General features: G+C 44.2%; 1 long non-coding RNA gene across 1 annotated transcript; it reads left to right on the top strand.

The window, feature by feature from the left end:
* The first annotated feature begins 286 nt into the window (after window positions 1–286).
* LOC134564903 (uncharacterized) lies at window positions 287–20,822 on the top strand. The gene is made up of 2 exons (XR_010083699.1): window positions 287–664; window positions 19,316–20,822. It is a non-coding gene; the product is annotated as an uncharacterized LOC134564903 (long non-coding RNA).
* The last annotated feature ends 511 nt before the right edge of the window (window positions 20,823–21,333 follow it).

The following is a 21,333-nucleotide window of genomic DNA, read 5'->3' on the forward strand; positions in this document are numbered from 1 at the left end:
TTCTGACTTCTGAAGAAGTCAAAGGGGCATTTACAAATCCTACATTGCCCCCTCCCATAGGTACTTCTCTTAGGGGATATAAATTAACCTCTTATCCCAGATTTTCTGCTCTTTATTCTTCTTTTTAACTGAATTCCCTGTATGTTGGTATGGTATCTCTCCTTTAAGGAGGGGATTTCCTTGCACAGAAGCAGCTGTCGTTGCCAAGGGAACAGCAGCCAAGGCGGGGTTTGCTGGGGTTGTCAGAGAAGGAGGGGTGGGGGCGGGGGCTGGTCCTGAAGTTGAATCCTCCGGGGAAGGGGCGGTGTAGGCGGCGGCTGCGGCCGGAGCCGCCGAAGGGGCGGGGGTTTCCAGCGGAAACCAAACTGGGGCACGAACCGTTCGCATGGCAGCTGCTCCTGACATAGACAAAGCAACCGGGCTGGGGCCAGCAGGAGCGGCTATGGGGGAAGTGGCCGGGGATGGGGCGGCCATGGCTGGCACAGGCGGTATCTCCAATGGGGACCGCAGGGCTTCCGTGGACCACGTAGCTGGGACCGAGGGAGGGCAGTCCCACGGCATGTCCAGCTGAGCAGTCGTGGACCACGCAGCTGGGGCCAGGACCGGGGCAGGAGGCGCGGGCAGCAGCGGAACAGCCGTGAACGGCGGGGCAGACGCCGACAAGGTATTGGAGCCGAGCGGAGTGGCCGTGAGCGGCGGAGGAAAAGCCTGCATAGAGGCGGGAGCCACCAGAGCAGCTGGATGGGGGGGGTGGGGGGGGGGGGGGGCAGGAGCTGGCACAGGATCTGGGTCGAGCGGGGCTGCTGTGCAAAGGGGGGTAGGAGCTTGTACGGGAGCCGGGACAGGCGGGGCGGCTGTGGGGGAGCAAGGGAGGCAGCACCTCCAAGGGGTCCCACCTTTTTTCCCTTTGTTTTTCTTCCTGTTTTGCCTTGGGGATCTCTGCCACTTTACAAATTTTTATCTCCATAGCATCTGTGTCTTCTATCCAGCATGCAGCATACTCTTTTTCTTCTGGATTAAATGGTTCTTTTGAATTTACAAATATGTTTAAAGCTTGACAAATCCACACTTCCGTAGAACCATATCTGGGCCAATACACATGGTCTGATCTTATTTCCTTTTTTGCCCATTCTATGACACAAAATTGTATCATCTTTACTTTGTCTTTCTTTCTTGTGTTAGGGTTATTATCCCAGTTAGCTAACGTGACCCCCAAAGGGCTATTCTGGGGAATTTCTTTTGGTATTCTCTTACCTCCTTTTTTCTTCTCTGAACCTAACTTGCTTGTTTTCTGTCCCATCTTCCAAAATTTTATCTATTCGTGTTTTGCTCCTGTTTTCCTCTTTCGCTAACCACCTATACTCCACCTTCCCCTCCCCCCACCTCAGGCACACAACACTTTTCTTCTAATGATATTTTACAGTACAATACATTACAATGTACCACCCCTCCAGAAAATAAAGTCCAACTGGAAATTAGCAACCCATATTACATTTACTTTCATTCATTACACTCACTCAATTTTATTTCTTCAATATTTCTCTCTCTCACTCTCTCCCACTCACAACCGAACAACACAAAATTTGGTGCCTTTTCTTTTCAGATTACTTATTAATATCTCTTCATGTGTATTTTTAAGGTCTCTTACGTTAGTGGTTCATCTCAGATGTTTTTACTTTCAACCCAGCAACCCTTCAAAGCCCAGGCTCTCCGAAACAGAAATTTTCAGCCCAGCCAATTTTTTTAAAGTCTAGGTTTCTTGACTCTGAAACTCTCAACCCAGCCACTTTTCAAAGTCCAGATTTCTTGGATTTTCCAACCCTCAATTTGGCCACAAAAAAAAGAGGAAATTTTAGGGCCCTTCTTTCCTTTTTATCCCATTTCCCAGTGGATTGTACTGGAAAACACTCAGCTCCCTCCACCAGGGGTCCAACCCCTTCCTTGGGACCCCGTCCCAACCACCAGAAGGGTTTCTCTCACTCCTTTTATCTTTTGCTTCACATTGGTACTCGCCGCCTTTCTCACGAAAGGACACAAATGCAACTTAAGGGGCTCCACATTCACTTCACCAGTCTAATCTCACACGTTCCACCCCCCAGTATTTGCCCCCCTGAAAAGGTACTTACAATCCTTCTTTTCTTTTTCCAGGTCTCCATGCATGAGTGTTTTACAGGGCTAAAGTACCACGGTTTTTAAGGGAGCCTTTTAACCCTTTCTTTTGCTCTACTGTCTCCTCCTTGTCCTTGGGGTTATTTATCCTGCCACCTCCAATCCCCACCAGGAGAAGCGAAGTGAAGCCGCCAAAAATCAGGCGGGGCGCCCCCCCACTCCTCCTCTCCCGGGGTCTCGGAAGTCGAGGTATTTTCCCCATACGGGCCACCAAATTGTGAAAAACGAGGTTCACTTGGTAAAATTTAAAAGTTTAATAAAAAAATACAAATAGACAATCAGGAGACAATAAGAACAAAAGTATTCTTTTACAGGTGCCTGGGTACCTTTGACATGGAATTCACCATGCGGGTACACCGCTTAACAAAAGATTCATCCCTTAAAAACACTAGTGTGTTGAATATTCATACATTACATACATGATTCAAACATTCCTTTCAAATCTTAGGTGTTCCTGTTTAATCTCAACTCCCCCCCTTCTCTCTTCCATCTATAAATCTGGCCTTCTCATGGCTCCATATAGTTGCAAGGCTTTTGATAACAGATGTGATAAATCTTTTCTCAGAGTCTCTTTTAGAGTTGTTGCTGCCATCCCTTTTCTAGCTAGGATACTGCGAAAAAAATTCCTTGGTTATCTTCTCCATTTCTCGAGCTAATTACAAAAGCATCTTTACATAACATAGTTTCTATTTTACTATTATGCTATAACCTAAAAACTACATTTACCATATTACTGAAAGAAACTATATGAATATTGAGTCTCTCAATACCTTCTGAGGGTCCAGCCAGCGGAGAAATGACTTAAAAAATAGCGAGACGGCTTCTCAGGATATGCTTTGTAAAATAAAGGTTTTAATAACAGCAAAAATAACAAACATTATAAAATGAAAAGAGATAAGGCGAGCACCGTGTACCAAGCACAGTTACACTGGCTAAGGCATTCCCAAAAAGCCTCGAGCACCTCTGTGCAGGCTCTTTAATACTCCATGGTCTAGGTGGGCTATTTGGCTCTTTGCCCAATGAGATGGACACTAGGCTTTGAGATGCACTTCCAAAGCCCTATCACTGTGTCTGTGCTGGTACTGAGCCAATTGCAACGAGCAGGCTATAGAAAATTCTAGTTTAACTTCCTTATATAGAAACATCTGCTCGGGTACGGAAATGCACGACTACATCTCACCCTGTAAAATCATAGAAAAAAAGAAAAAAAGAGAAATAGTTACTTTGAAAAAATTCTCACTTTTGCTGATAATTGTGATTGTGTCAATAACTTACTGTTATTTAATAATTTGGTTTATAGTTAAGCTGTAGTTTTATGGATTACAAAATTTTAAATTTGGTACTTTCTTTTTTGTTAGCCAATATTTCAATTATTAGTATTTTAAAATTAATATTTAGTCTCAAATTACATATGAATCTTATTTTACTTTTTTGTTTGGGGAGATTTTTTTAAGTGAACTATATTTTCTTTTTCTTCTGCATAAGGATTTGGTAATAACTTTTAACATACAACAACGAACAATTTTGACATGACAATAATAACTTCAAAAATTTTAACAGTGCAACTTGTATAAAACTTAAGTCTCTGCTTCAAACGTATTTCAGTGTCTATAGTGCTGGGCTGTGTCAAAATGCAGAAGTCCTCTTGAAGCTACCATCCGCGGTCATCTAGTGTCTTTGGTGTGTTCTTCTTCAGGTGTGTTCTGCTGCTCTTTTATCTGCTGCAATTGCGGCTTCACATTCTTTGCAGGGATCTATTTGGGGCCAGCATCTGTAGAAACACACGCAAAGCCTCTCCCCCAAGTTATGAGGGGATGAGGTCCTGAAACATTTTCTGTTTCAGGGTCTTTGATCAACACCAGTGGCCGCTCCTTGAGTTTTGCTTGTGTAGTGTTACTAAAGTGTCTGAAAATTTGGGGCATCTGTTCCATAAATGAGTTATTTAAAAATTAAATACATCTACAGCTTTATTTAGCCTTTCTACAGTAGAGAGCACTTCTACTTCTCCCCTTTGTTTTTCTAGAAGTGTTTTCAGTGACCTGTGTGCTCTTTCTACTATAGACTGACCTGTTGATGAGTGAGGTATTCCTCTAGTGTTTGACTCTCCAATTGTTGAGAAACTGGTGTAGTTTCTGAGATATATATGTTGGTCCATTATCTGTCTTAATTTCTTGTGGGATGCCTAGTGTTGCAAATGCTTGAAGAAAGTGTTTGTATCTCTGGTCTTTTCACCATTATGTGCTGAAGCCTAAATTGCTCCGGAAAAGGTGTCTATGGATAAATGTATATGTTTGAATTTGCCAAAAGACTGATATTGTGTTACATCAGTTTGCCATAATTGGAGGCTATTCAAGCCTCTGGGATTTACTCCTGTTGCTATGGCTGGGATGTCTAATTTTTGACAGTCTGAACATGTCTGAACAATTGCTTTTGCTTGGTTTTGTGAGATACCAAACATCTTTGTCAGTGCGGATGCGTTCTGATGAAAGAACGCGTGGCTTATTCGGGCTTGTTCAATAACATTAGGCAATGTGTTCTGTATTGTCATTGCTAGATGGTCTGTGACTGCATTACCTTCTGCCATAAAACCTGGGAGGATAGTGTGTGATCTAATATGTGTGATAAAATACGGCTGCTGTCGGGATGAGAGAAGAAAGATTAGTTTCTTAAGTAAACTGTATAACTGATCATTTGGAACTTCTTTGAGCAGAGATCCCTCTGCTCTTTCTATCACACCTGCAACACAGAAAGCGTCAGTTACTAAGTTAAATGGAAACCTAAACTTAGAAAACACATGCATAACAGCTGCTAGCTCCACTATCTGGGTGGAGTCTTCTATTTTCTCAATGTCCGATTCCCATTCTTTGGTGTTAGGATCTTGCCAGGTAATTACAGATTTTTGAGATTTCCCTGAGCCATCTGTAAAAAAGGTGATTGCCTCTAAGGGTGTGTAACTCCTTAGAGGTTTTTCGATTAATTTTAAAGGTGAATTCAATAGTTTGTGCTTTGGGTAGTGACTTGAAAATTTTCCTGCAAAGTCTGCAAGCGCAATTTGCAAGACTTCTGAGTTTTGAATCAACCATTCCAAGTATATGGATTTGACTGGCAAAAATATTTCTGAAAAATCTTTGCCTGAAAGAGAAAACATTCGAGATCGGGCTTTCATTATGAGTTGAGACATAATTTCAGGGCATGTTGTTATGGTTTTACTCATCTGTCGGGACAAAAAGACCCATTCTAGTATCACCAGGTGGTCTTTCTTTGCCAAATCCCATTGGAATATTAATCCATGAAATTGGGGGCTTTCTCCTAAAACTGCTAGCTGATCCAGCGTAGGTACAATGGCCCAGTCTTGCGGCCAGAGGTCTCTCAAAATCAGCGAAACATCCGCGCCCGTGTCAATCAGACCTGTGAGGGTGATGGTTTTCCCGAGGTGCTTGAGGATACAGTTGAGATATGGCCGCCCACGGCTGATCTCTTTCGTCCAAGCGATGAAGGATGTGTTGTTGAGGGATTCTGGTAGGAGAAAAGCTTGCGCTATGATCCGTCCTTTGGGTAAGAAACATGGGGGGTCAGGACAGATAGCCAAAACAGTGATTTCCTGTGAGGATGTTACAGACAGTACGGTTGGTAATACATAAAAACCTTCAGCATTATTTTTACTTACTCCCATTATTAAAAATTCATGGGATTGTGGTTGAGGTCCTAACTGTCCTGTAGAAATTGTATGGTGAATACAGTTTGTTAGCATTACTGGGTGGGCTGTGCACAGCTCTAATCGGGTACCTGGTGGCATTGTGGCTGGTAACTCGGATATGAGTTGCTGCAGCTGTGGACCTGGTGGTCTGAGGTGCTTTCTGGCATGCTGTACAGGGTTTCTTGTGTCTGAGCGCTCCACTGTCTCGCGCTCTTCTGCCCGTTTCCCGAACTCTGCCATTTGAAATCCTGTGCTGGAAGAGAACTGTTAGCATTTTGCAAATGATTCTTACAATTACAGTGTTTTAAGGGTGGCTTCCTCTGAAGCTGTGGGCAACTGTTTCTGAAGTGTCCTTTTCTCCCACAAAAGTGGCAAACCCCTTTTTGACTCTGCTGATTATCTACGACTCCTTTAAATGCAGCAAGGGCTTCTGCTAGAGTCTGTGCTTGAAGCTCTGCAACCTTTTCTTGTTGTTTTAGGTTTTTTTCTTGTGCTGTGGTGATAGCATTGGCTAGAACTTCAGCTTGCAGTGCTGCTGCATGTTCAGGGGTATTTAAGCGGTTACATGCTTCAACTAGCTGGGCTATTGTTGGCTCCGGGTCTTGGGGAAGAGCACGTAGTATTTTTTTGCAGCTTGCATTTGCATTAGAAATTGCTAAGCATTTTAATAGTTCTTCTCGTGCCTGCTCTAAAGCTACTTGTTTGTCCAGAGCTAATTTCAAACGATCTAGGAACCTGATATAGGGTTCATCAGGACCTTGCTTTACTTCAGAAAAATCTAAGTCAGGCTTATTGCTATCAGGTACCTGTAACAATGCTGTCTTGGCCATTTCTTTGATATCATTTAGAACTGGCCTTATGAGGGTTTGCACTTGTCTTTGTGGATCTACATTCACTCCTTCCCGTACAAGCTGCTCAAGTGTTAAGGCTGCAGTGGCTGGATTTGTGGCATAGTCTCTTAAAAGCTGATTTAAAGCACGCTTCCATGCCAATTCCCATAAAGAATATTCAGTAGGAGACAGGAGAGATGTCATTATTTGTTTTAGATCATGAGGTGTTAGTACACTGGCAGCAAAGGTGGCTTGCAATAGACCTCTAAAAAAGGTAGAGTCTCTTCCATATAACTTTGCAGTTTTGCAAAGTTCTTTTATTTCAGAGAAACTTATTTGTTCCCACTGGGGATTTAACCCTGGTCTATTATATCGGACTGGGAAGACTTTAAGTTTTGAAAGGATTTCCCACTCCCCGTCTCGTGCTGCTTCCTTCCTTATCTTGTGCCAAGGATCTATGCTGACTAATGAATCCTCCAAACCATCGGAGAAGCTGCAGGACGTGTGGGAAACCTTCTGATTTTTCATCGGATTTTGTTTACATTCCTCCAGCATGGGCGCCGCCATCTTGGGGGGGGCGAGTCACATCCGGTTCTCACGCTCCTCACAGCCAGGGCGTGTCTGCCCAAGCTGTGGGTGGCAACCCGGGGCGGTGCCTGAGGCTTGGGACTGCCCATGGAGGGGGAGCTTCCCGTGCTGGAGTGGGAGGAGTTGAGTGACACATCGGACTGGGCGTGCCGCAGGGTCGGGCTGTACCGAGCCCGCCCACGTGGAGCTTCAGCCTCTGCCTCAGAAATATGGAGAGTGCCACGTGTCTCTTTGTTCTCTGAGCCCGCGTTTTCAGGGCTTTGTTCAAAACTCGCGCGCTCAAAATTAACGGACCGATATCGCCCGTATCTAGTACCAGGAGACTGAGGGGGTGGGGGAGCCATTCGGAATGGAACTCTAGCCTGCGTGGCCAGTGCTGGCACGGGTCCCACTCCGGGGGACTGAGGAGGGTGTGGGGGGGGCTCTGAGCCCTCCCGTGCCTGCTTCTCAGGAGTACATCAAACCGGATTTTTCTGGGACTTGGGGGATCAGAACTTGGATTTTTATCTTCACGTCTAAGGTGAGCAGGAGCCTTTTTGAATTTTACTTTCTGGGCTCCTTTTTTATGGTTGCCTTTAGAAGTGTTTTGCCAGGTTTTTCTCTCTGCAGTTTCAAATATTTTTGCACTGCCGAGCCTTTCACCATCTTCTGTTACAAAGTCTAACACAGTTTCAAAGATGGGTCTTAATTTTAAAGCAGATTTTTTCTTTGAGTTAAACAACTTCAATCCTAATCTATCCCAAAATTCTACTGTTAATGTTTCAGCTGTAGTAGTGTCCGGAAAATTTTTATAGACCTATTTCACAAGCTTTTTAAGCTCTTTCCTCTCAAACTTATAGTCTTGAATAGTCAGTTTATAATTAAAATAACAAAAGGTGTCTTGCTGTTCTACTGATTGCCGGGTCCCAATTTCACTCACCAGAATGGCTCTTGTGATCACCCAGCACTCTTGGTTTATCCCCAACTCTCTGAGGTCACTCAGTGATTAGCTGTTCTCCGTCTGCAGCTCTGCTAGACTGCAGCTTCTCTCTTCTGAAGAGTAATCCACCTCCGTACAAGAATCGGTGTCTCTGGCAAAGACCCCTTCTCACCGGTATAGGGGTTCAGTCAAAAGACTCCCTCTAAGCCTTTTTGACCCAAAAAGTGTGGTTTTATTTTCACGACCAAAAAAACCACCACTAGCTCGCTTTTAAAAAAACGAAAACCAAGAGCAAAATGGCCTAGCTGACGTGAGAGCTCTGTCAGCAAAACTCTAACTAGGTATCTTAATATAAGGTCCCAGTTCAGAGCACCATGTATTGAGTTTTCTCTCAATACCTTCCGAGGGTCCAGCCAGCAGAGAAATGACTTTAAAAATAGCGAGACGGCTTCTCAGGATATGCTTTGTAAAATAAAGGTTTTAATAACAGCAAAAATAACAAACATTATAAAATGAAAAGAGATAAGGCGAGCACCGTGTACCAAGCACAGTTACACTGGCTAAGGCATTCCCAAAAAGCCTCGAGCACCTCTGTGCAGGCTCTTTAATACTCAATGGTCTAGGTGGGCTATTTGGCTCTTTGCCCAATGAGATGGACACTAGGCTTTGAGATGCACTTCCAAAGCCCTATCACTGTGTCTGTGCTGGTACTGAGCCCATTGCAACGAGCAGGCTATAGAAAATTCTAGTTTAACTTCCTTATATAGAAACACCTGCTCGGGTACAGAAATGCACGACTACATATGAATACAGCATAACTTCCCAACATAACACATGGGATATTCATTTTAATATCTGTGAAAAGCCAATCACATATTATGCATTTATAACACCTGTGACTTCCTCTTCTCCGCTTCATATGCTAATTGACAAAAAGGCTATTAAGCATGTGTAGTTTGTTCCCTGAAATGGGTCGGTGGTCTTTTTGTGAGGAGTGGTCACCAAAAGGAGGAAGTAAAACGAGTCTTCCTTGTTCTAAACTTTCAACCTTTTCAATGCAGATGTGATTAATGGATGGTAGAACTCCCTGTTTCCTGTTTTCCAGGACTATTTCAGTGGGTTTCTGGAAACAGGAGGTTTGCAATTGTCTTGTGTTGTATTGATTAGTTTCTCTGTTTTTCATAAAGTTGACAAGCAATGAGTTATTAAATCCGGGGTAGCTTGTCTTAAATCTGGTTTCTTTTAACCATCCTCTAACTTTTAACTGATTTCAGCAAAGCTTATCTATTCATTTCAGCTAAATCAGCCACATCTATTGTTAACTATAACCTTAGCTTTTCTCAAATCTTCAAAATTAGTGTCTCACTAGTATTTGTGGAGACCTTTTAACAATAGCAATATCAGATTGCTAGGTTCCAGTTTCAGAATCTCTCCATACAATCACTGATTTATGGGTTTTCCCAGACCCATCTGTGAATATTGTCATAGCTTGCAAAGGAGTCTCACTTCTCTTTGGCTTGGGGATTACATTAAAGGACAAACCTAATAATTTGTGTTTAGGCGGATGGATAGATATCTGCCCTGGGTAATTTGTTAAAGCAATTTGCAATTTTTCAGACATCTGTAGCAACCAATTCAAATAAAACATTGTGAGAGGTAGATATATACGATCAAAATCTTTCTCAGCCAAAGAGGTCAGTCTTTGACGAGCCTTGACAATCAACATGGCCACAAGTTCATCTTGCATGGAAATAGTCTTGGGCATATTGTTACGCAAAAAGACCCATTCGATAATTAGCAGAGGGTCTGGTTTTTCTGAGTCTCACTGAACTATTAAGGCATAAGGCTGTTAGGGTTCAGAATGATTAGCCACAGTGGCAGTTCGGGAGCCCACATAGCTGATTGCCTCTGAGAGATAGCATCAGCTACCTTTTGAAGCGCAATTTGTGCTTCTTTGTTCAAGTGTCTAGGCGATAAGAGGTTGGGCTCTCCTCCCAGGAGTGCAAACAATGGCTCTAAACCTGCATTTGAAATCCCAAGCAAGGGATGGACTTAATTTATTGTTCCCAGCAATTTCTATTCATCATTTAAGGTTTTGATTTCAGTTGAAATTTGCAAGGGTTCTGCTGAAACAGAATGCATGCCTATTCACCAGCCCAAATATTTCCAGGGAGATGTCTTTTGAACCTTCTCAGAAGCAATGGTGAGGTCCGCTGATGTAACCGCTTGGCAGACAGCTTGCACTGCTTCTTCCACTCGACCCACAGTTTCTGCAGAGATAAGAATATCATCCATATACTGATACAACAGAACATCAGTCATTCGTTCCCGTATCGAGCTCAGGGTTTTTGTCACATACCACTGGCATACAATTGGGCCATTTTGCATTCCTTGGGGAAGTGATAACCAATGATATTGATTTAGTGGTGCCTGCATATTAATGCTCGGCACAGAAAAGCTAAATTTGGGTGCATCATCTGGATACAGCGGAATGTCAAAAAAAACAATCCTTTAAATCAATTACTGTTAGACGTCAATTTCTAGGAATCATAGAAGGGGAAGGGAGGCCTGGCTGTAGGGGCCCCATTCCCTCAATTACCTCGTTTATTTTCCTCAAGTCATGCAACAGCCTCCACCCCCCCAGACCGCTTTTTAATTACAAACACGGGTGAATTCCAAGGGCTATTAGATGGGACTATGTGTCCCTTTTCCAGCTGTACCTGTACAAGTTCTTGTAATATGCGCAGTTTTTCTAATGACATGGGCCATTGATTTACCCAAACCTGATCAGAGGATTTCCAAGTCAGTTTGGGGCTGTTGCGTGCCCCAATGACTTTTATTCAAAATTTGACTGCATAAAAATTCCCCATTGAAATAGAACATCTCTCTCCCACAAAATGAGCGGCGCAGACTGCACAAAAGGCCTGACAGTAGCTATCCTTCTGTCAGGCCCTGTAATTTGTACCAGGTGTTGGCTCTGATAGCTTTGACTGTTTCCACCCACCCCTGAAAGGACCTGGGGGACAGGCATTAATGGCCAATCATTAGGCCATTGATTTCGGGAGATAAGACTAATATCTGCGCCTGTATCAATGAGTCCAGTTAAAATTAACTCTTTGCCTTTCAGAGAAACTTTGCATCCGCACGTAGGACGCTCATGGGTTATGCGCTGCGTCCAGAAAATTTGTGGTACCCCTGTTGAACCAAACCCGCCCCCCCTCTGATTAGTTATCAGGGGTGTGGATAAGGGGGCTGCCAGGAAAAGTACAAGCTGGGCGATTTTGCTCCCTGATGGGTCCCCGCAGGGGGGCTGTGGGGTCCAAGCCATGATTTTTATTTCCCCAACTTTGTCAGAATCAAGAACTCCTAGTAAAACAAAGAATCCTGTTACTGAGTTAGAAGATCTACCTAAGAGCAAAGCATGGTGACCTGGTAGCAAAGGTCCGTAAATTCCTGTGGGGAGACGAAACACTGAGCGATTGGTCAGCGTTACTGTATCACGGGTTGAAATGTCCAGTCCGGTGCTCCCTGGGGTTGCTGGACGTATGTTGGAGATGGTCCGGTGGGCAGGGCCTGTGCTGGCTGGGAGCTGGAGGTTGGTTTCAGTTGTGACAGCTGCTGGGACTTGTGTCTTAACGCGTCGCCATCCTGCGCTGCAAGATGCGTTTCTATGCAAAGGCTGGCCATTTTTGTGAAATTTGGTGACAGAGTGACAGGAATTAGCAAAGTGAGGACCTTTCTGGCAGTGAGGGCACATACTCGGTGTTTTCTGGTTTTGTGTCTTTCAACAGTCTTTTTTAATGTGCCCGGGCTCCCCGCAGCCAAAACAAACTGACTGCTTTCCGGGTGTAATAAATATAGTATATTAATTCATGTTTTTGGTATATGTAGAATGTAAATATGTTTTGTGAAATAAAATACAAGCAGGTTGGGCACAAAAACCAACTAATTTCAGGACGGGCAACACCCAGGAGCTGCTATTCCGGGAAGGACAATGCCTTGCTGGGAATCGGGACCCCGCTATTGACACCAGAATAAAAGGCTAATCAAGATTGAAATCAGTCCTCCAGGGGCAGCAGAACTGTGAAATGCCCAACCATTACGGAAGATATCATCAGGAGAACGCCTTTCATTCACAACATCACCTCCTATTCATACACCAGAGGAACGAACTTCACACTCATCTCCTCTTGGGGAAACCCCATTCAGCAGACCAGACGGCAGAAATTAATATGAAGAAAACACCCCAAAGACAAAGAACTGTGGGTAAATCCTCTGCCTCCAGCCAAATTAACTGTATAAAACACGGACCCCAAAGGGAGCCAATTCCTGAACAAGGGGAGTTACGATGTGATAGAGGCCGTAGCTGAGGTTCACCCAGTGTCGATCCCAGGCATTGGCACTGTGCTTCCAATTGTTGGTTTGCCCAAATTTTTGTCCTGTAATTCTTTAATTAATAAAATTCTATTTTATTAATTGGAATTGGATTGGCATTTATAACACCGGGTATTATTTTTTAAGTGGCAAAAGCGTCAGCTATGCCTTGCCCCACAGCTTGGTAGGTTATTGCTGTAGTGTGCTGCAATGTCCCCAGACGATTGCAGACTTCAATCATTTGAAGCAGTGTGGGCTCAGGTTCTGGGGGCAGGGTTTTCAAGAGGCATTTACAGTTGTCCTTAGCATTTTCTATAGCCAGTTTGAGGAGCACAACTTCCCTGGCTTGGTCATTATCAATCTGTCTCTCCAGTGTTTGTTTCAATCTGTCCACAAACTGCATATAGGGTTCTTGGGGAGCCTGTTTAATATTTATGAAGGACTGTTGCAGGGTTTTGGCATCTGTGCTGGTTTGAAAGCAAAACCAGTGAGTCTCCAAGTCAGAAATACAATTTAATAGAGAACAAACAACAAGAAAGATAAAAATAAAATAATATAAATGCAATAGTGCAAAGGACCACTGACAGTCAAAATGCAAACCTGACACCCTGTTGGTCAGGGTGTTGGAAGCAGTCCAAAGTAAGTCCTCCCAGAGTGACAGTTGTGGCTCCGTTGAAGTAGAGATTATCTTCAAGAAAGGGTCCAGTCTTCCTCTGGGAATCTAGTGGGAACAGGCTATCTTGGTGTTTGGGATTGCTGGTTTTATCCCAGTGGAAAGGCTTTGGCTCCTCCCACTGGGTGGAGTATCTCACAATGGAATGAGGTAATGTCATCAGTCATGTCAGAGGCCTTAAATGGCCCATTCACAGGTGATGTTCCTCAGAGGAGGATGGCTGGAGGAAGAGATAAGAAGGCACTGCCATATCTGGTGTTATCAGGTGTCCCATTAACAGAAGGCATCCGCCCTCTTTCCACCCCTAGAGTTGCAAGAGATAAGGAGCAATATCTCCCAACCGACTTCAACAGATGAAAATAGAATACACATTTTTGGTTACATTTTTAAACCCAAGACAGCATCAGGGATTTTAAGAAATGCAAAACGAGCTGCCTCCGTGATCCCTTCTAGGGCTTCTCTCAGCAAGGAAGCCTGGCCATTAGGATGGGTGTGTGCCCCCTCCCTTGCTAAGTGGTCAATAGTTAAGGCAACCAGGGCTTGGTTTGTGTGCCCTGCATATGTTTGAATTAAATTCTCCAGTCTCTTTTTCCATTGTTCCATGAATATTGCATATTGCATTGGGGTGAGCAAAAGGTTTGCCAAGGATTTAATGTCATGAGGGGTCATGAGGTGAGTAGTGAAAGTTGCTGTCGTGGTTGCGGGGGGAGGTCAATTTTTCTAGGGAGATGTGAGCAAGCCAATCAGTGATCAGCTTTTTTGCTGGCACCTAGATTGGTCACTCAGAAGTTTAGACACGCCTCTGAGGACACAAAGAGTTAAAAGCAGGACTCCAGGGGGGTTCGGCCTCTTTTGGATTCTGGTTTAAGCGGGGAGACGTCTCAGGCCTCCTTCCCCTGCCCAGCCACGAGGCTGGGTGGGGGAGTGGAAACACGTGGTCGGGCTCAGGTAAGCCGGAGCCCCAGGGGGGGAGAAGAGAGTGGACAGGACTCTAGAACTGAGCTGCCCCAGCCAGGATGGAGGGGTAGAAAACTGTGGAAGTGCCTTCTGTGTGTGCTCACTCCCCTCCCCTCCCCTCTCCTCCGGGAGAAGGTGCCCAGCCACGTGGGAGTTGCCGAGCCTGGGAGTGCCTGATTCTGCACCCTGCCAAGAGCTAGAAACTGTTAACCCTTGCTTGGCAGAAAGAAACTTTTCTTAGACATTGATTCTCATGACTAGTAGTTTCAGAAGAGAGGGAAGCGGCCTGGGACTGAGATAATAAAGCACGATTGGAAGGAACCCGATGAGCAAAGAATGAGAGGAGTAGCTTTCTGAGCTGGACTTTTCTTGCATAATGTCAGCCATGGACTGAACTTAAGTCTCTTTTGAACATAAACTGCATTTTGGGTAAATACAGCTGCCCCTGCTTTTGCTATAGTGACTGGCACTTGAAGAGTGGAGCGAGCAGAGAAGAGAGGGGGAGGGTGTGGTGGCGCCCTCTGCCCTCAGGGGAGACCTGCTCTCAGAACCTCGGCCCCTGGGTAAAAAGGGGGAGAGCTCGGCATGCAAGTATCTTTAAAAGAGCCCTGTATGCAGCTTCAGACTATAGACAGCGGTGAGAGCGCTGGACATAGGAAAAAGGGAGTGTCACCCTGGCAGACTTCTCCGGGCGGTGCCAGGGGTGACATAAAAACACATAAGGAGTGGACCCGTGTTTTCTGAAGAACAGTCTGTGGTGCGAGAGAGACTCCTCTCTCCCTTGCTGAATTGAAGATTAGTTTGTTTTGTTTTTTTTTTTTGAGTGGTGATTGTTTGATCTAAAACCCAAAGGTTTGGTCTGTGAAGAGTAATGTGTGGGGGGTAGAAACTGGGAAAAGAGAAGAAATGTTCTGAGAAGTTTTTATTTCTGTCTCTGTGTGTGTTTAAGAGTTTTTCTGTCTCTGTTCTTATGTAATGTAATAAAGTTTTGGTGGTTTTTTTTGTTTTCAAGATTTAAGCCTGCTCTGCTCTGTTCCTGATCACATCCCACAGTAGTTGTTAGGGAAAAAACATATATTCATGAGTGCATTAACATCTGGCCAGTGCCAACCCATGACAGTTGCTCTTAATAAATTACTGAAGTAAGGAGACCCCAGACCATATTCTGCCGTGGTACGGCACAGTTCCTTAATTTCAGAGTGGCCTAAGGGCTCCCATTGTGGATTCCCCCCCCCTCGGGCCGAGTCGCACAGGGGCTACAAATATTTCTGCCGCAGTATCAAAGTCTCTCTCCTTAAGGGCTTTCTCTTTTTATCTGTAACCAATTGTTATGCATAGTTGAAGGGAATAAGTCTGGATCTTTTTCGGGGCCAGGGTCAAAAGACTCTCCGTCACTGTGAGAGTCAGAGTCCCCATAAGCGGTTAGCGTTTGGCGGCTCTGGGGTCGCTGGTGGGATACTGGTAGGGCTGCAGCTGGTGGCTGGGCTCTATCCTTGGTGTTCGTTGGGGAGGGGGTGCGGATGGGGGATGGGGAGCAGGACCTGGGCAGGTTTTGGTCTAGCACGGCCTCCGGGGCCGTCTCTGCGGTGGTATCGCAGACTGCTTCGCTCCCCCCCCCTTTTTTAAATGCGTCCATGACCACCCTCCAGGCAGGAAGCAAGCATAGCTCTGGCTCGTGGCCAGGCAGCGTAGCCAGGTTGTAGAGTTTTACGCCGACCTTGTCCCAGTAGCGGAGAGTACAAATAGAGGAAGGGGTGGTATCAAGGAACATGCGTGACACCCATCGTAGGAGCAACTTAAGGTCTTGCTTAAGGATGGGGGATTCATGCTTGCTCAGAAAGGCTAGCATGGTTTCATAGACGTCTCTGTCGTCGGACATTCTCTGTCCCATACTTTGAGTTCCCCTGGCTCACCTGTCACGTCCTAGCATACAGGCAGGCCCAAACGTGGTTCTCTCACCGTCAGGATCAGTTCCAGAGGCGTCGCCAATTGCCATCAGGTAGTTGGTTCTTCTCCAGTCACACGGAGCATCAATTATCGGCGACTGATAGAGAGATGGGAAGACTGATTCGGTGATCAGAATTCAATTTTACTCAGATTTTCCAAAAGCTTATATACCATTTCAGAAAGGTTAATAATTTTCCACCACAATAATCAGGTTAAAGATCATCCAGACAACTCATACATTCGACAACATCTTTTGCTTGCAGAAGTACTGATTGAATCTTCTCTCTTCCCGTAAGCAGGTTTAATCCCATCTTCTGTAATCTTCAAAGCTCTGTTTGTTCCTGACATGGCATCTTGGTTATCAAACCAGCTAAACCAGCTATGCTAATCAAGTCTGTTTGAGACTCTGTCTTCTCTAATCCCACACCAACCTGGCTGGGATGCTCATGGGATGAAAAGAGCCAGGGAGACTTTGGAATTTCTAGAGAAATCTCTAAATTTCCACTGGTTGCTGTTAGTTTATGCAGAAACAAGGGGGAAACAAAACTGTCTGGAAAGAACATATATGGAAATTGAGTTTGGGATTGTTGGAAAGGGATGGACTATGTCCATGAAAAATATTAGCAATAATTAGTCCCAAATCATTGCTGTGAGCTGCAGATATTGATAGTCCGGATCTCACATCCATCAGAATGACTTGTAGTTATCAGCAGCTCCAGGGTTTTCCTGCCCTCCAGCAAACACATTTTTCCTTTTTCTGGAGGTCTGGTCATGTTATGTTTCATTTCATTGCTGAGAGAAATTAAAATATTTCTTATATCTGCATCAGCATCTGGTAACAGGGCAAGAATTCAGGAACCTGAAAAAATATTTAAAAATCCATAAACATAAAAATATATACATATAAAAAATAGGAGCTTCCTCCCTGTATTCCCTGAGCACATGAGGTTGCTTCCAATGCACATTTTATTTTAAGGTGAGTAATTTTGTTGCCATAGTGACATCATTCAGGTTTCCAGCCACTGCCGTGTTGGTTTTCTCCCAAGCAAGACTTGTCACAAGCAGTCAGCATCCCCAGCTCCTTCCCAGCCAGCAGCTTCCCACGGGGCTGCAGGATTCCCTGGAACTCCAGACTGCAGGATGAGGTGTCACCACTCCCTGCTAAGGCACGGGGGGACATAGGACCTGGGGAAGTCAGAGAGGAGAGGCAGGCACAGAAAAACTCTGACCAAAAGGATTTTCCTCTGCTCATTCCTTATCCTTCCTCCTCAGCCCCTGCAGTGAGTTGTGAGAAGGTCAAAGATAACCCAGTAGCTTTATTAGCACTAATTAATACACTCAGCTGCTCTGGTGTCATTGTGCTCATCTACCCCAGGCCCTGAAATGGGCAAGAATAAACTGTGTTTGCCCCAAAAAACTTAAAATCTCTGTAAATCCTATTTCTTGCTGCACAGGTGTCTCATGGATTTATTTTATTACCAAGAGAATTGCACTAAAATAAAGACTTTACATACAAAGGTCTGTAATTATGTTAATAAAGATGCCAAGAAAAGGGATTCCCTGGTAAGGGAATATTTGTGGGGTCATTTGGGTCAAATGGGCTCTGTAAGTGTATGGGAAATTAATATTTAATTTTATGTATTTTTATGTTAAATATTTAAATTCATTGTGTTATTATGATGCTAAAGACTTTTAATGGGAAATGCCTTTTTTTTGGCTCTAATTCATTTAATTAAAGCAGGCAGAGTGTCCCTCATTAGCCTAAAACCTATTTCATGGGTGCCAGGCCCTATATGTGGCCAAGAGCCCAGGTGCCTGTTCTACTGCAAGGCCAAAAGGAGCTAAAAAAAAGAAGCTGTTTTAAAGGTTTTCTATGTTTTTAATTTTAAATAAACCATTTCCAGATTATCAAATTGAGGCTACATTCCCATGGCAGACTTGAGCCCTGTATAAGCCTTCCTGGGATTGCAGCATCTGGCTAAATCCAGCCCAGATTAAAGCAAAGCTTTCATTGCACAAAGTCTCCCTGAAAGAAGCAGGATACTTCTGATGCCAGGAAAAGGATGGAGCTGGGAATTGCAGGCAGAGGATAAGGAATGCCAAAGGCAGCAGGATCCAGAGGAGAGGAGGCAAGGTCCTGTATGAGGGGCTGGTGCACTTCTCCTCTGCAGAGGGAATTTGGGAAGCAGAGCCATTCCAGGAGCATTCCAGCCACAGCCGTTGGGTATTCCTGAGATTACCCTGGCTCCCTGATGGAAACCCTCTGGAACACAGCCTGAACACACCAGTCCACAGCTCAGCAACAGCCTCCACAATGAGGTTCTTTGCTTGCAGAGGTTTTAGCCAAAGCTATTGTTTTAACACCCTTTTTTAATATTTATTTTCGAATGTCTTTGACTGGGGGAAGGGTGGAAGGGGCTCCCAATTTAATTCCATAATCCCTCTAAGCCTTGGTTAATGCACTCACTCTGCTCAGCCTCAGTGAATTTTACAGTGGTGTTTGGGGTGGTTGCAGCACTGCACTGGAAAATGTCCCATCATTTATTTTGCAGCTATTTGAGGGAAATGATTCCCAGGGCTGGAAGCCCGGTAGTTAAATCCATATTGCCAAAGGAAACAATCTGTCACCCAGATAGGGCTGAACCTCGGGGCTGCCATGGAGATTCCTGGATGAGGTAGCTCAGAGTCCAGTTGAAAACTCCCCAGATTAACATTAAAGCAGGAGCAGGAGACTTTAGCAGTTGGTGAAAAATGTCATTTTGGGCTGAGGGGGTGGGTGGGGCTGCAGGGAACAAAGCAGAGTGCCCAGCTCTGGGACACCCAGGGCCCCTGGGATTAGTCCCCCCAAGCATGGCCATAGCTCATTCCAACTGCCCTTGGGTGGGAGGGATGGAAGTGCTGCTGGAGGGGAATTCCAACAGATTTTGTCCTGCTGCTTTCTTCTCCTGACAGGGAGGGAGTGCCGCAGCCTGGTTTGTTTTCCACATGTTCAAGAAAGACAAAATGGAGCTTTAAAGAGTCTTGATGAATCTCACAAGCCTCTGGTCTCCCTAAACCCCTCCCTCAGCTCTTAGCTCCCAAGATTTCTCCAGTATCTGCTTGAAACCTGCACCAAGAGGTCAGCATCACTCTCAATGTGATTTTTCCATGTCCCATTTCAGGATGCACTGTCTCCTATGGAAATGATCTTCGGCCATTCCAGAGGCATCCTGGAGTCAGCAAGGACAAGGCAAACACAAGGGCATAGGGAGCAGCAAAGTCGAGATGGAAAGATGGGTTTGGAAGAAAGTGAAGTTCTGAAAGGTGTTACTTGTAACAACCTCAGTCACCAAGCAGGAGGAAGGAGCAAAGAGAGGAAAAAAAATGAAAAGACTGAGATCTGACTGCACAGAGCAGGACAGAGAAAGGTGTCCAGAGACATCAGGAAACACATGGAGAGAAGAGGATTCTCAATAGGAAATGGCAGATCCTTTACACTTCAAGGACAATGTGGAGAATGAACAGGAGATTTTTTTCCACCTCTACAATCAAATTTCACACTTGTCCCATTATAATCCAGGGATAACAATGAAAACTTCAGGGAAATAAGGACTGATGGCACAATTCTGTCCTTACGGACACCATGGGCCTTCAGAGCTTCACCTCCCATCTGTGGTGGTTTTCCAGCAGAAACTCAACCACATAGAACTTGGGGACTTCACAAAGTCTAAATACACTTTTATTGGTGTAAGAGAAATGAAAGGGAACAGCCAACAGGGCAAGAACTTGAAGGTGTTTGTTGGGAAAGGTAAAAGTTTAACAGGAAAGTTTCACAGATATATAGGTTTAGCAGAAGGCTCTTTGAATGTGAAACTTAAGAATAGAATAGAAATTAAAGCAAGTTTTGATACAGAAGAATAAAGGATGTCTAAAGCAAGAATTGCTGAGAGTTGTTACAGGACAACTAAGAAAGCAAAGGTTAAGTCGAGTTTGAAAGAGGTTTTATGGCTGGAGCAAAGGATATGTTGACCACAAACAAAGATGTTTTGACCAAGCAGAAATAGGTCTTAGAAAAGCAAAAGATACTATAAGCAAACAAAAACCATGTTTTTACCAAGTAGAAACAAAGTCTAAGAATTTTCCACTGCAAGAAAACAGAAAAACAACTTTAAGCTTAAACTGTAACACAATATGGTAATATTAGTAGTTAGGCTATAGGTAAATGTAAAGGTATTACGTATGATGCTGATTGGTTTCTATGTATTAAGATGCTCGGCAAAGAAAACTATATAATGCATCGTACCCAGAATCAATGTGACTTCAGGCATGCCCATATGCTGTAGCTGGCAGCATTAGGCTGACTCTGTATCACCCATGACCCAGGACTGCTGTAACATCATCTGTGGGTACTGACAGTGGTCGGATTTTAGGCTTCAGGCACTGCTAGAGTCTGTGTGAAAGACAAGCGAGCAACTTTTTCATTCTGGCCTGGGAAAATCTTAAGGAGGAACCAAAACAATCCTTGGGAAGTGGAAAACCATCAGTAGGTGGTGTTTTTTCAACATGTTTACTGGCAAAGTTGTTTACAGGAGGTGTGGGCTCTGAATGACCAATCATATTCATTGTACTGAAGTACTGTATAAAAGGAAGATTCAGAAGAATAAAGATTGCTCTCATTTTTGCATCACACTGAGAGTCAATGTTGTTATTCCATGCCGTCCATAAACCATAACAACAATCATCTGTGTAATAAACAGCATTTTGAAGAGCTGACTGTTGTCCCGTATCTCTTGTTCAGGCTCTTTACAGGTGTTGAAAACCACCTCACTGGAAATTAAATTAGTCCTTTGATCAAAAAAAAAAAAAACCCCAACACTTTAAAGTACCTTCCAAGAATGTAAGGTCTCTCCAAATCAAGATGACACACAAAACATATTCTAGCAGGTTATGTCTCAAGCCCTAATAATTTAAGGCCAAAATTAAAAAGAGATTCTGAAATCTGAACTCCTGAGAACATCAGGGGAAAGCCTTTTCCCAGAGATACAATGCTGGAAGGCTACAGGAGAATGTAAATGTCCATTAAATGATGGAAGTGCAAGAATTAAATGAAATATGGGGTCACTTAACTGCAGAGGAATTTATGGAAGTTTCCATGTTAAAGCTTTTCCTTATGAGGGATAAGAGAGAGATGTCATCTCAA

Source organism: Prinia subflava (assembly GCF_021018805.1).
Source record: "Prinia subflava isolate CZ2003 ecotype Zambia chromosome W unlocalized genomic scaffold, Cam_Psub_1.2 scaffold_22_NEW, whole genome shotgun sequence".
Lineage (NCBI taxonomy): Eukaryota > Metazoa > Chordata > Aves > Passeriformes > Cisticolidae > Prinia > Prinia subflava.